Source organism: Scyliorhinus torazame, chromosome 4 (genome assembly GCF_047496885.1).
Source record: "Scyliorhinus torazame isolate Kashiwa2021f chromosome 4, sScyTor2.1, whole genome shotgun sequence".
In the NCBI taxonomy this organism is placed as follows: Eukaryota; Metazoa; Chordata; class Chondrichthyes; order Carcharhiniformes; family Scyliorhinidae; genus Scyliorhinus; species Scyliorhinus torazame.
In genome coordinates this window covers 302,397,368-302,409,867 of record NC_092710.1, presented here as the reverse complement: position 1 = coordinate 302,409,867, position 12,500 = coordinate 302,397,368, and the positions used below count along the sequence as shown (strand labels likewise).

General features: G+C 56.9%; 14 non-coding genes and 2 pseudogenes across 14 annotated transcripts; all 16 read right to left on the bottom strand.

Annotated features, from left to right (window-relative positions):
• Positions 1–59: 59 nt before the first annotated feature.
• LOC140412879 (5S ribosomal RNA) lies at positions 60–178 on the bottom strand. Its single transcript, XR_011942066.1, has one exon. It is a non-coding gene; the product is annotated as a 5S ribosomal RNA (ribosomal RNA).
• Positions 179–872: 694 nt separating this feature from the next.
• On the bottom strand, positions 873–991 carry LOC140414114 (5S ribosomal RNA). The gene has a single exon (XR_011943259.1). It is a non-coding gene; the product is annotated as a 5S ribosomal RNA (ribosomal RNA).
• Positions 992–1,681: 690 nt separating this feature from the next.
• LOC140415261 (5S ribosomal RNA) lies at positions 1,682–1,800 on the bottom strand. The gene has a single exon (XR_011944376.1). It is a non-coding gene; the product is annotated as a 5S ribosomal RNA (ribosomal RNA).
• A 694-nt stretch (positions 1,801–2,494) lies between these two features.
• LOC140412868 (5S ribosomal RNA) lies at positions 2,495–2,613 on the bottom strand. Its single transcript, XR_011942055.1, has one exon. It is a non-coding gene; the product is annotated as a 5S ribosomal RNA (ribosomal RNA).
• Positions 2,614–3,307: 694 nt separating this feature from the next.
• On the bottom strand, positions 3,308–3,426 carry LOC140414113 (5S ribosomal RNA). Its single transcript, XR_011943258.1, has one exon. It is a non-coding gene; the product is annotated as a 5S ribosomal RNA (ribosomal RNA).
• A 690-nt stretch (positions 3,427–4,116) lies between these two features.
• Positions 4,117–4,235, bottom strand: LOC140415259 (5S ribosomal RNA). Its single transcript, XR_011944374.1, has one exon. It is a non-coding gene; the product is annotated as a 5S ribosomal RNA (ribosomal RNA).
• Positions 4,236–4,929: 694 nt separating this feature from the next.
• Positions 4,930–5,048, bottom strand: LOC140412857 (5S ribosomal RNA). The gene has a single exon (XR_011942043.1). It is a non-coding gene; the product is annotated as a 5S ribosomal RNA (ribosomal RNA).
• Positions 5,049–5,742: 694 nt separating this feature from the next.
• Positions 5,743–5,861, bottom strand: LOC140415204 (5S ribosomal RNA). The gene has a single exon (XR_011944320.1). It is a non-coding gene; the product is annotated as a 5S ribosomal RNA (ribosomal RNA).
• A 694-nt stretch (positions 5,862–6,555) lies between these two features.
• Positions 6,556–6,674, bottom strand: LOC140415587 (5S ribosomal RNA; annotated as a pseudogene).
• Positions 6,675–7,368: 694 nt separating this feature from the next.
• On the bottom strand, positions 7,369–7,487 carry LOC140412846 (5S ribosomal RNA). Its single transcript, XR_011942032.1, has one exon. It is a non-coding gene; the product is annotated as a 5S ribosomal RNA (ribosomal RNA).
• Positions 7,488–8,177: 690 nt separating this feature from the next.
• Positions 8,178–8,296, bottom strand: LOC140412835 (5S ribosomal RNA). The gene has a single exon (XR_011942021.1). It is a non-coding gene; the product is annotated as a 5S ribosomal RNA (ribosomal RNA).
• A 694-nt stretch (positions 8,297–8,990) lies between these two features.
• On the bottom strand, positions 8,991–9,109 carry LOC140412824 (5S ribosomal RNA). Its single transcript, XR_011942010.1, has one exon. It is a non-coding gene; the product is annotated as a 5S ribosomal RNA (ribosomal RNA).
• Positions 9,110–9,803: 694 nt separating this feature from the next.
• LOC140412813 (5S ribosomal RNA) lies at positions 9,804–9,922 on the bottom strand. Its single transcript, XR_011941999.1, has one exon. It is a non-coding gene; the product is annotated as a 5S ribosomal RNA (ribosomal RNA).
• A 690-nt stretch (positions 9,923–10,612) lies between these two features.
• On the bottom strand, positions 10,613–10,731 carry LOC140413395 (5S ribosomal RNA). Its single transcript, XR_011942565.1, has one exon. It is a non-coding gene; the product is annotated as a 5S ribosomal RNA (ribosomal RNA).
• Positions 10,732–11,421: 690 nt separating this feature from the next.
• LOC140415680 (5S ribosomal RNA) lies at positions 11,422–11,541 on the bottom strand (annotated as a pseudogene).
• A 694-nt stretch (positions 11,542–12,235) lies between these two features.
• On the bottom strand, positions 12,236–12,354 carry LOC140413305 (5S ribosomal RNA). The gene has a single exon (XR_011942478.1). It is a non-coding gene; the product is annotated as a 5S ribosomal RNA (ribosomal RNA).
• Between the last annotated feature and the right edge of the window lie 146 nt (positions 12,355–12,500).

Sequence of the window (12,500 nt, the reverse complement as noted above, 5' to 3'; positions counted from 1 at the left end):
GGTTGGCCTGCCTCTGGTGTGGAGAGTGCTTGGCGTGAGCAGTCTCTGCTGGCCGCAAAAGCCTACTGCACCTGGTATTCCCAGGCGGTCTCCCATCCAAGTACTAACCAGGCCTGAGTCTGCTTAGCTTCCGAGATCAGACGAGATCGGGCGTTTTCAGACTAGTATGGCCGTAGGCATCTGCAGCACCGTCTTCTCGCCTATTCAAGCTGGCCACCCTAGCACCCTCGCCACTTCTTCTTTCCGGTTGTTTTCAATTTTTTCTCTCTCTTTTTCTACTTCTACTTCTACTTCTCCTCCTCTTTCTCTCCTTCTCCTGCTAATTCTAGCCTATATGCCTGATACTCGCTCCCCTTCATGCCATCCCCACCGAGCTCTCTTTTTTCTTCTCCACCTCCTCAAGGAAAACTGCAAGCCCCGCCTACCTCACACCAGCCTGCCGCCTGCACGCTGCTGCCTTTCCACATTGCAACGCTGCGCACTTCTCTCAGCACAGCCAGCACAAGGGTCAGGCAGGCAATGCAAGCCAGCTCTCTCTTCCTTCGCTTTCCACACCAGCCCCAATGCCACAACTTGCATTCATGCGGCGCCTTCAGGCTAGGAGAGAGAACGTCCTGCCGACACACTGGCTTGCGGCCACACGGGCCAGCTGGCGTGCCCATCAAAGTGCAGCACGCCAAGGCACACAACCGTGCTGCGTTGCAAAGGCCCGGCAAAGCTGCAGCAGCTGAATGGCCCGACCAAGCCGCCTGCCTGAGTTGAGCCCGCAGGCAAGTGTTGGGAGGAATGGCGAGGACGCAGAGAGCAGCAAAAGGTTGGCCTGCCTCTGGTGTGGAGAGTGCTTGGCGTGAGCAGTCACTGCTGGCCGCAAAAGCCTACTGCACCTGGTATTCCCAGGCGGTCTCCCATCCAAGTACTAACCAGGCCTGAGTCTGCTTAGCTTCCGAGATCAGACGAGATCGGGCGTTTTCACACTAGTATGGCCGTAGGCATCTGCAGCACCGTCTTCTCGCCTATTCAAGCTGGCCACCCTAGCACCCTCGCCACTTCTTCTTTCCGGTTGTTTTCAATTTTTTCTCTCTCTTTTTCTACTTCTACTTCTACTTCTCCTCCTCTTTCTCTCCTTCTCCTGCTAATTCTAGCCTATATGCCTGATACTCGCTCCCCTTCATGCCGTCCCCACCTAGCTCTCTTTTTTCTTCTCCACCTCCCCAAGGAAAACTGCAAGCCCCGCCCACCTCACACCAGCCTGCCGCCTGCACGCTGCTGCCTTTCCACATTGCAACGCTGCGCACTTCTCTCAGCACAGCCAGCACAAGGGTCAGGCAGGCAATGCAAGCCAGCTCTCTCTTCCTTCGCTTTCCACACCAGCCCCAATGCCACAACTTGCATTCATGCGGCGCCTTCAGGCTAGGAGAACGTCCTGCCGACACACTGGCTTGCGGCCACACGGGCCAGCTGGCGGGCCCATCAAAGTGCAGCACGCCAAGGCACCCAACCGTGCTGCGTTGCAAAGGCCCGGCAAAGCTGCAGCAGCTGAATGGCCCGACCAAGCCGCCTGCCTGAGTTGAGCCCGCAGGCAAGTGTTGGGAGGAATGGCGAGGACGCAGAGAGCAGCAAAAGGTTGGCCTGCCTCTGGTGTGGAGAGTGCTTGGCGTGAGCAGTCTCTGCTGGCCGCAAAAGCCTACTGCACCTGGTATTCCCAGGCGGTCTCCCATCCAAGTACTAACCAGGCCTGAGTCTGCTTAGCTTCCGAGATCAGACGAGATCAGGCCTTTTCAGACTAGTATGGCCATAGGCATCTGCCGCACCGTCTTCTCACCTATTCAAGCTGGCCACGCTAGCACCCTCGCCACTTCTTCTTTCCGGTTGTTTTCAATTTTTTCTCTCTCTTTTTCTACTTCTACTTCTACTTCTCCTCCTCTTTCTCTCCTTCTCCTGCTAATTCTAGCCTATATGCCTGATACTCGCTCCCCTTCATGCCGTCCCCACCTAGCTCTCTTTTTTCTTCTCCACCTCCCCAAGGAAAACTGCAAGCCCCGCCCACCTCACACCAGCCTGCCGCCTGCACGCTGCTGCCTTTCCACATTGCAACGCTGCGCACTTCTCTCAGCACAGCCAGCACAAGGGTCAGGCAGGCAATGCAAGCCAGCTCTCTCTTCCTTCGCTTTCCACACCAGCCCCAATGCCACAACTTGCATTCATGCGGCGCCTTCAGGCTAGGAGAGAGAACGTCCTGCCGACACACTGGCTTGCGGCCACACGGGCCAGCTGGCGTGCCCATCAAAGTGCAGCACGCCAAGGCACCCAACCGTGCTGCGTTGCAAAGGCCCGGCAAAGCTGCAGCAGCTGAATGGCCCGACCAAGCCGCCTGCCTGAGTTGAGCCCGCAGGCAAGTGTTGGGAGGAATGGCGAGGACGCAGAGAGCAGCAAAAGGTTGGCCTGCCTCTGGTGTGGAGAGTGCTTGGCGTGAGCAGTCTCTGCTGGCCGCAAAAGCCTACTGCACCTGGTATTCCCAGGCGGTCTCCCATCCAAGTACTAACCAGGCCTGAGTCTGCTTAGCTTCCGAGATCAGACGAGATCGGGCGTTTTCAGACTAGTATGGCCGTAGGCATCTGCAGCACCGTCTTCTCGCCTATTCAAGCTGGCCACCCTAGCACCCTCGCCACTTCTTCTTTCCGGTTGTTTTCAATTTTTTCTCTCTCTTTTTCTACTTCTACTTCTACTTCTCCTCCTCTTTCTCTCCTTCTCCTGCTAATTCTAGCCTATATGCCTGATACTCGCTCCCCTTCATGCCATCCCCACCGAGCTCTCTTTTTTCTTCTCCACCTCCTCAAGGAAAACTGCAAGCCCCGCCTACCTCACACCAGCCTGCCGCCTGCACGCTGCTGCCTTTCCACATTGCAACGCTGCGCACTTCTCTCAGCACAGCCAGCACAAGGGTCAGGCAGGCAATGCAAGCCAGCTCTCTCTTCCTTCGCTTTCCACACCAGCCCCAATGCCACAACTTGCATTCATGCGGCGCCTTCAGGCTAGGAGAGAGAACGTCCTGCCGACACACTGGCTTGCGGCCACACGGGCCAGCTGGCGTGCCCATCAAAGTGCAGCACGCCAAGGCACACAACCGTGCTGCGTTGCAAAGGCCCGGCAAAGCTGCAGCAGCTGAATGGCCCGACCAAGCCGCCTGCCTGAGTTGAGCCCGCAGGCAAGTGTTGGGAGGAATGGCGAGGACGCAGAGAGCAGCAAAAGGTTGGCCTGCCTCTGGTGTGGAGAGTGCTTGGCGTGAGCAGTCACTGCTGGCCGCAAAAGCCTACTGCACCTGGTATTCCCAGGCGGTCTCCCATCCAAGTACTAACCAGGCCTGAGTCTGCTTAGCTTCCGAGATCAGACGAGATCGGGCGTTTTCACACTAGTATGGCCGTAGGCATCTGCAGCACCGTCTTCTCGCCTATTCAAGCTGGCCACCCTAGCACCCTCGCCACTTCTTCTTTCCGGTTGTTTTCAATTTTTTCTCTCTCTTTTTCTACTTCTACTTCTACTTCTCCTCCTCTTTCTCTCCTTCTCCTGCTAATTCTAGCCTATATGCCTGATACTCGCTCCCCTTCATGCCGTCCCCACCTAGCTCTCTTTTTTCTTCTCCACCTCCCCAAGGAAAACTGCAAGCCCCGCCCACCTCACACCAGCCTGCCGCCTGCACGCTGCTGCCTTTCCACATTGCAACGCTGCGCACTTCTCTCAGCACAGCCAGCACAAGGGTCAGGCAGGCAATGCAAGCCAGCTCTCTCTTCCTTCGCTTTCCACACCAGCCCCAATGCCACAACTTGCATTCATGCGGCGCCTTCAGGCTAGGAGAACGTCCTGCCGACACACTGGCTTGCGGCCACACGGGCCAGCTGGCGGGCCCATCAAAGTGCAGCACGCCAAGGCACCCAACCGTGCTGCGTTGCAAAGGCCCGGCAAAGCTGCAGCAGCTGAATGGCCCGACCAAGCCGCCTGCCTGAGTTGAGCCCGCAGGCAAGTGTTGGGAGGAATGGCGAGGACGCAGAGAGCAGCAAAAGGTTGGCCTGCCTCTGGTGTGGAGAGTGCTTGGCGTGAGCAGTCTCTGCTGGCCGCAAAAGCCTACTGCACCTGGTATTCCCAGGCGGTCTCCCATCCAAGTACTAACCAGGCCTGAGTCTGCTTAGCTTCCGAGATCAGACGAGATCAGGCCTTTTCAGACTAGTATGGCCATAGGCATCTGCCGCACCGTCTTCTCACCTATTCAAGCTGGCCACGCTAGCACCCTCGCCACTTCTTCTTTCCGGTTGTTTTCAATTTTTTCTCTCTCTTTTTCTACTTCTACTTCTACTTCTCCTCCTCTTTCTCTCCTTCTCCTGCTAATTCTAGCCTATATGCCTGATACTCGCTCCCCTTCATGCCGTCCCCACCTAGCTCTCTTTTTTCTTCTCCACCTCCCCAAGGAAAACTGCAAGCCCCGCCCACCTCACACCAGCCTGCCGCCTGCACGCTGCTGCCTTTCCACATTGCAACGCTGCGCACTTCTCTCAGCACAGCCAGCACAAGGGTCAGGCAGGCAATGCAAGCCAGCTCTCTCTTCCTTCGCTTTCCACACCAGCCCCAATGCCACAACTTGCATTCATGCGGCGCCTTCAGGCTAGGAGAGAGAACGTCCTGCCGACACACTGGCTTGCGGCCACACGGGCCAGCTGGCGTGCCCATCAAAGTGCAGCACGCCAAGGCACCCAACTGTGCTGCGTTGCAAAGGCCCGGCAAAGCTGCAGCAGCTGAATGGCCCGACCAAGCCGCCTGCCTGAGTTGAGCCCGCAGGCAAGTGTTGGGAGGAATGGCGAGGACGCAGAGAGCAGCAAAAGGTTGGCCTGCCTCTGGTGTGGAGAGTGCTTGGCGTGAGCAGTCTCTGCTGGCCGCAAAAGCCTACTGCACCTGGTATTCCCAGGCGGTCTCCCATCCAAGTACTAACCAGGCCTGAGTCTGCTTAGCTTCCGAGATCAGACGAGATCGGGCGTTTTCAGACTAGTATGGCCGTAGGCATCTGCAGCACCGTCTTCTCGCCTATTCAAGCTGGCCACCCTAGCACCCTCGCCACTTCTTCTTTCCGGTTGTTTTCAATTTTTTCTCTCTCTTTTTCTACTTCTACTTCTACTTCTCCTCCTCTTTCTCTCCTTCTCCTGCTAATTCTAGCCTATATGCCTGATACTCGCTCCCCTTCATGCCATCCCCACCGAGCTCTCTTTTTTCTTCTCCACCTCCTCAAGGAAAACTGCAAGCCCCGCCTACCTCACACCAGCCTGCCGCCTGCACGCTGCTGCCTTTCCACATTGCAACGCTGCGCACTTCTCTCAGCACAGCCAGCACAAGGGTCAGGCAGGCAATGCAAGCCAGCTCTCTCTTCCTTCGCTTTCCACACCAGCCCCAATGCCACAACTTGCATTCATGCGGCGCCTTCAGGCTAGGAGAGAGAACGTCCTGCCGACACACTGGCTTGCGGCCACACGGGCCAGCTGGCGTGCCCATCAAAGTGCAGCACGCCAAGGCACACAACCGTGCTGCGTTGCAAAGGCCCGGCAAAGCTGCAGCAGCTGAATGGCCCGACCAAGCCGCCTGCCTGAGTTGAGCCCGCAGGCAAGTGTTGGGAGGAATGGCGAGGACGCAGAGAGCAGCAAAAGGTTGGCCTGCCTCTGGTGTGGAGAGTGCTTGGCGTGAGCAGTCACTGCTGGCCGCAAAAGCCTACTGCACCTGGTATTCCCAGGCGGTCTCCCATCCAAGTACTAACCAGGCCTCAGTCTGCTTAGCTTCCGAGATCAGACAAGATCGGGCGTTTTCACACTAGTATGGCCGTAGGCATCTGCAGCACCGTCTTCTCGCCTATTCAAGCTGGCCACCCTAGCACCCTCGCCACTTCTTCTTTCCGGTTGTTTTCAATTTTTTCTCTCTCTTTTTCTACTTCTACTTCTACTTCTCCTCCTCTTTCTCTCCTTCTCCTGCTAATTCTAGCCTATATGCCTGATACTCGCTCCCCTTCATGCCGTCCCCACCTAGCTCTCTTTTTTCTTCTCCACCTCCCCAAGGAAAACTGCAAGCCCCGCCCACCTCACACCAGCCTGCCGCCTGCACGCTGCTGCCTTTCCACATTGCAACGCTGCGCACTTCTCTCAGCACAGCCAGCACAAGGGTCAGGCAGGCAATGCAAGCCAGCTCTCTCTTCCTTCGCTTTCCACACCAGCCCCAATGCCACAACTTGCATTCATGCGGCGCCTTCAGGCTAGGAGAGAGAACGTCCTGCCGACACACTGGCTTGCGGCCACACGGGCCAGCTGGCGGGCCCATCAAAGTGCAGCACGCCAAGGCACCCAACCGTGCTGCGTTGCAAAGGCCCGGCAAAGCTGCAGCAGCTGAATGGCCCGACCAAGCCGCCTGCCTGAGTTGAGCCCGCAGGCAAGTGTTGGGAGGAATGGCGAGGACGCAGAGAGCAGCAAAAGGTTGGCCTGCCTCTGGTGTGGAGAGTGCTTGGCGTGAGCAGTCTCTGCTGGCCGCAAAAGCCTACTGCACCTGGTATTCCCAGGCGGTCTCCCATCCAAGTCCTAACCAGGGCTGAATCTGCTTAGTTTCCGAGATCAGACGAGATCGGGCGTTTTCAGACTAGTATGGCCGTAGGCATCTGCAGCACCGTCTTCTCGCCTATTCAAGTTGGCCACCCTAGCACCCTCGCCACTTCTTCTTTCCGGTTGTTTTCAATTTTTTCTCTCTCTTTTTCTACTTCTACTTCTACTTCTCCTCCTCTTTCTCTCCTTCTCCTGCTAATTCTAGCCTATATGCCTGATACTCGCTCCCCTTAATGCCATCCCCACCGAGCTCTCTTTTTTCTTCTCCACCTCCTCAAGGAAAACTGCAAGCCCCGCCTACCTCACACCAGCCTGCCGCCTGCACGCTGCTGCCTTTCCACATTGCAACGCTGCGCACTTCTCTCAGCACAGCCAGCACAAGGGTCAGGCAGGCAATGCAAGCCAGCTCTCTCTTCCTTCGCTTTCCACACCAGCCCCAATGCCACAACTTGCATTCATGCGGCGCCTTCAGGCTAGGAGAGAGAACGTCCTGCCGACACACTGGCTTGCGGCCACACGGGCCAGCTGGCGTGCCCATCAAAGTGCAGCACGCCAAGGCACACAACCGTGCTGCGTTGCAAAGGCCCGGCAAAGCTGCAGCAGCTGAATGGCCCGACCAAGCCGCCTGCCTGAGTTGAGCCCGCAGGCAAGTGTTGGGAGGAATGGCGAGGACGCAGAGAGCAGCAAAAGGTTGGCCTGCCTCTGGTGTGGAGAGTGCTTGGCGTGAGCAGTCACTGCTGGCCGCAAAAGCCTACTGCACCTGGTATTCCCAGGCGGTCTCCCATCCAAGTACTAACCAGGCCTGAGTCTGCTTAGCTTCCGAGATCAGACGAGATCGGGCGTTTTCAGACTAGTATGGCCGTAGGCATCTGCAGCACCGTCTTCTCGCCTATTCAAGCTGGCCACCCTAGCACCCTCGCCACTTCTTCTTTCCGGTTGTTTTCAATTTTTTCTCTCTCTTTTTCTACTTCTACTTCTACTTCTCCTCCTCTTTCTCTCCTTCTCCTGCTAATTCTAGCCTATATGCCTGATACTCGCTCCCCTTCATGCCGTCCCCACCTAGCTCTCTTTTTTCTTCTCCACCTCCCCAAGGAAAACTGCAAGCCCCGCCCACCTCACACCAGCCTGCCGCCTGCACGCTGCTGCCTTTCCACATTGCAACGCTGCGCACTTCTCTCAGCACAGCCAGCACAAGGGTCAGGCAGGCAATGCAAGCCAGCTCTCTCTTCCTTCGCTTTCCACACCAGCCCCAATGCCACAACTTGCATTCATGCGGCGCCTTCAGGCTAGGAGAACGTCCTGCCGACACACTGGCTTGCGGCCACACGGGCCAGCTGGCGGGCCCATCAAAGTGCAGCACGCCAAGGCACCCAACCGTGCTGCGTTGCAAAGGCCCGGCAAAGCTGCAGCAGCTGAATGGCCCGACCAAGCCGCCTGCCTGAGTTGAGCCCGCAGGCAAGTGTTGGGAGGAATGGCGAGGACGCAGAGAGCAGCAAAAGGTTGGCCTGCCTCTGGTGTGGAGAGTGCTTGGCGTGAGCAGTCTCTGCTGGCCGCAAAAGCCTACTGCACCTGGTATTCCCAGGCGGTCTCCCATCCAAGTACTAACCAGGCCTGAGTCTGCTTAGCTTCCGAGATCAGACGAGATCGGGCGTTTTCAGACTAGTATGGCCGTAGGCATCTGCAACACCGTCTTCTCGCCTATTCAAGTTGGCCACCCTAGCACCCTCGCCATTTCTTCTTTCCGGTTGTTTTCAATTTTTTCTCTCTCTTTTTCTACTTCTACTTCTACTTCTCCTCCTCTTTCTCTCCTTCTCCTGCTAATTCTAGCCTATATGCCTGATACTCGCTCCCCTTCATGCCGTCCCCACCTAGCTCTCTTTTTTCTTCTCCACCTCCCCAAGGAAAACTGCAAGCCCCGCCCACCTCACACCAGCCTGCCGCCTGCACGCTGCTGCCTTTCCACATTGCAACGCTGCGCACTTCTCTCAGCACAGCCAGCACAAGGGTCAGGCAGGCAATGCAAGCCAGCTCTCTCTTCCTTCGCTTTCCACACCAGCCCCAATGCCACAACTTGCATTCATGCGGCGCCTTCAGGCTAGGAGAGAGAACGTCCTGCCGACACACTGGCTTGCGGCCACACGGGCCAGCTGGCGTTCCCATCAAAGTGCAGCACGCCAAGGCACACAACCGTGCTGCGTTGCAAAGGCCCGGCAAAGCTGCAGCAGCTGAATGGCCCGACCAAGCCGCCTGCCTGAGTTGAGCCCGCAGGCAAGTGTTGGGAGGAATGGCGAGGACGCAGAGAGCAGCAAAAGGTTGGCCTGCCTCTGGTGTGGAGAGTGCTTGGCGTGAGCAGTCTCTGCTGGCCGCAAAAGCCTACTGCACCTGGTATTCCCAGGCGGTCTCCCATCCAAGTACTAACCAGGCCTGAGTCTGCTTAGCTTCCGAGATCAGACGAGATCGGGCGTTTTCAGACTAGTATGGCCGTAGGCATCTGCAGCACCGTCTTCTCGCCTATTCAAGCTGGCCACCCTAGCACCCTCGCCACTTCTTCTTTCCGGTTGTTTTCAATTTTTTCTCTCTCTTTTTCTACTTCTACTTCTACTTCTCCTCCTCTTTCTCTCCTTCTCCTGCTAATTCTAGCCTATATGCCTGATACTCGCTCCCCTTCATGCCATCCCCACCGAGCTCTCTTTTTTCTTCTCCACCTCCTCAAGGAAAACTGCAAGCCCCGCCTACCTCACACCAGCCTGCCGCCTGCACGCTGCTGCCTTTCCACATTGCAACGCTGCGCACTTCTCTCAGCACAGCCAGCACAAGGGTCAGGCAGGCAATGCAAGCCAGCTCTCTCTTCCTTCGCTTTCCACACCAGCCCCAATGCCACAACTTGCATTCATGCGGCGCCTTCAGGCTAGGAGAGAGAACGTCCTGCCGACACACTGGCTTGCGGCCACACGGGCCAGCTGGCGTGCCCATCAAAGTGCAGCACGCCAAGGCACACAACCGTGCTGCGTTGCAAAGGCCCGGCAAAGCTGCAGCAGCTGAATGGCCCGACCAAGCCGCCTGCCTGAGTTGAGCCCGCAGGCAAGTGTTGGGAGGAATGGCGAGGACGCAGAGAGCAGCAAAAGGTTGGCCTGCCTCTGGTGTGGAGAGTGCTTGGCGTGAGCAGTCACTGCTGGCCGCAAAAGCCTACTGCACCTGGTATTCCCAGGCGGTCTCCCATCCAAGTACTAACCAGGCCTGAGTCTGCTTAGCTTCCGAGATCAGACGAGATCGGGCGTTTTCAGACTAGTATGGCCGTAGGCATCTGCAGCACCGTCTTCTCGCCTATTCAAGCTGGCCACCCTAGCACCCTCGCCACTTCTTCTTTCCGGTTGTTTTTAATTTTTTCTCTCTCTTTTTCTACTTCTACTTCTACTTCTCCTCCTCTTTCTCTCCTTCTCCTGCTAATTCTAGCCTATATGCCTGATACTCGCTCCCCTTCATGCCGTCCCCACCTAGCTCTCTTTTTTCTTCTCCACCTCCCCAAGGAAAACTGCAAGCCCCGCCCACCTCACACCAGCCTGCCGCCTGCACGCTGCTGCCTTTCCACATTGCAACGCTGCGCACTTCTCTCAGCACAGCCAGCACAAGGGTCAGGCAGGCAATGCAAGCCAGCTCTCTCTTCCTTCGCTTTCCACACCAGCCCCAATGCCACAACTTGCATTCATGCGGCGCCTTCAGGCTAGGAGAACGTCCTGCCGACACACTGGCTTGCGGCCACACGGGCCAGCTGGCGGGCCCATCAAAGTGCAGCACGCCAAGGCACCCAACCGTGCTGCGTTGCAAAGGCCCGGCAAAGCTGCAGCAGCTGAATGGCCCGACCAAGCCGCCTGCCTGAGTTGAGCCCGCAGGCAAGTGTTGGGAGGAATGGCGAGGACGCAGAGAGCAGCAAAAGGTTGGCCTGCCTCTGGTGTGGAGAGTGCTTGGCGTGAGCAGTCTCTGCTGGCCGCAAAAGCCTACTGCACCTGGTATTCCCAGGCGGTCTCCCATCCAAGTACTAACCAGGCCTGAGTCTGCTTAGCTTCCGAGATCAGACGAGATCGGGCATTTTCAGACTAGTATGGCCGTAGGCATCTGCAGCACCGTCTTCTCGCCTATTCAAGTTGGCCACCCTAGCACCCTCGCCACTTCTTCTTTCCGGTTGTTTTCAATTTTTTCTCTCTCTTTTTCTACTTCTACTTCTACTTCTCCTCCTCTTTCTCTCCTTCTCCTGCTAATTCTAGCCTATATGCCTGATACTCGCTCCCCTTCATGCCGTCCCCACCTAGCTCTCTTTTTTCTTCTCCACCTCCCCAAGGAAAACTGCAAGCCCCGCCCACCTCACACCAGCCTGCCGCCTGCACGCTGCTGCCTTTCCACATTGCAACGCTGGGCACTTCTCTCAGCACAGCCAGCACAAGGGTCAGGCAGGCAATGCAAGCCAGCTCTCTCTTCCTTCGCTTTCCACACCAGCCCCAATGCCACAACTTGCATTCATGCGGCGCCTTCAGGCTAGGAGAACGTCCTGCCGACACACTGGCTTGCGGCCACACGGGCCAGCTGGCGGGCCCATCAAAGTGCAGCACGCCAAGGCAACTAAGCGTGCTGCGTTGCAAAGGCCCGGCAAAGCTGCAGCAGCTGAATGGCCCGACCAAGCCGCCTGCCTGAGTTGAGCCCGCAGGCAAGTGTTGGGAGGAATGGCGAGGACGCAGAGAGCAGCAAAAGGTTGGCCTGCCTCTGGTGTGGAGAGTGCTTGGCGTGAGCAGTCTCTGCTGGCCGCAAAAGCCTACTGCACCTGGTATTCCCAGGCGGTCTCTCATCCAAGTACTAACCAGGCCTGACTCTGCTTAGCTTCACGAGATCAGACGAGATCAGGCCTTTTCAGACTAGTATGGCCATAGGCATCTGCAGAACCGTCTTCTCACCTATTCAAGCTGGCCACGCTAGCACCCTCGCCACTTCTTCTTTCCGGTTGTTTTCAATTTTTTCTCTCTCTTTTTCTACTTCTACTTCTACTTCTCCTCCTCTTTCTCTCCTTCACCTGCTAATTCTAGCCTATATGCCTGATACGCGCTCCCCTTCATGCCGTCCCCACCTAGCTCTCTTTTTTCTTCTCCACCTCCCCAAGGAAAACTGCAAGCCCCGCCCACCTCACACCAGCCTGCCGCCTGCACGCTGCTGCCTTTCCACATTGCAACGCTGCGCACTTCTCTCAGCACAGCCAGCACAAGGGTCAGGCAGGCAATGCAAGCCAGCTCTCTCTTCCTTCGCTTTCCACACCAGCCCCAATGCCACAACTTGCATTCATGCGGCGCCTTCAGGCTAGGAGAGAGAACGTCCTGCCGACACACTGGCTTGCGGCCACACGGGCCAGCTGGCGTGCCCATCAAAGTGCAGCACGCCAAGGCACACAACCGTGCTGCGTTGCAAAGGCCCGGCAAAGCTGCAGCAGCTGAATGGCCCGACCAAGCCGCCTGCCTGAGTTGAGCCCGCAGGCAAGTGTTGGGAGGAATGGCGAGGACGCAGAGAGCAGCAAAAGGTTGGCCTGCCTCTGGTGTGGAGAGTGCTTGGCGTGAGCAGTCTCTGCTGGCCGCAAAAGCCTACTGCACCTGGTATTCCCAGGCGGTCTCCCATCCAAGTACTAACCAGGCCTGAGTCTGCTTAGCTTCCGAGATCAGACGAGATCGGGCGTTTTCAGACTAGTATGGCCATAGGCATCTGCAGAACCGTCTTCTCACCTATTCAAGCTGGCCACGCTAGCACCCTCGCCACTTCTTCTTTCCGGTTGTTTTCAATTTTTTCTCTCTCTTTTTCTACTTCTACTTCTACTTCTCCTCCTCTTTCTCTCCTTCACCTGCTAAT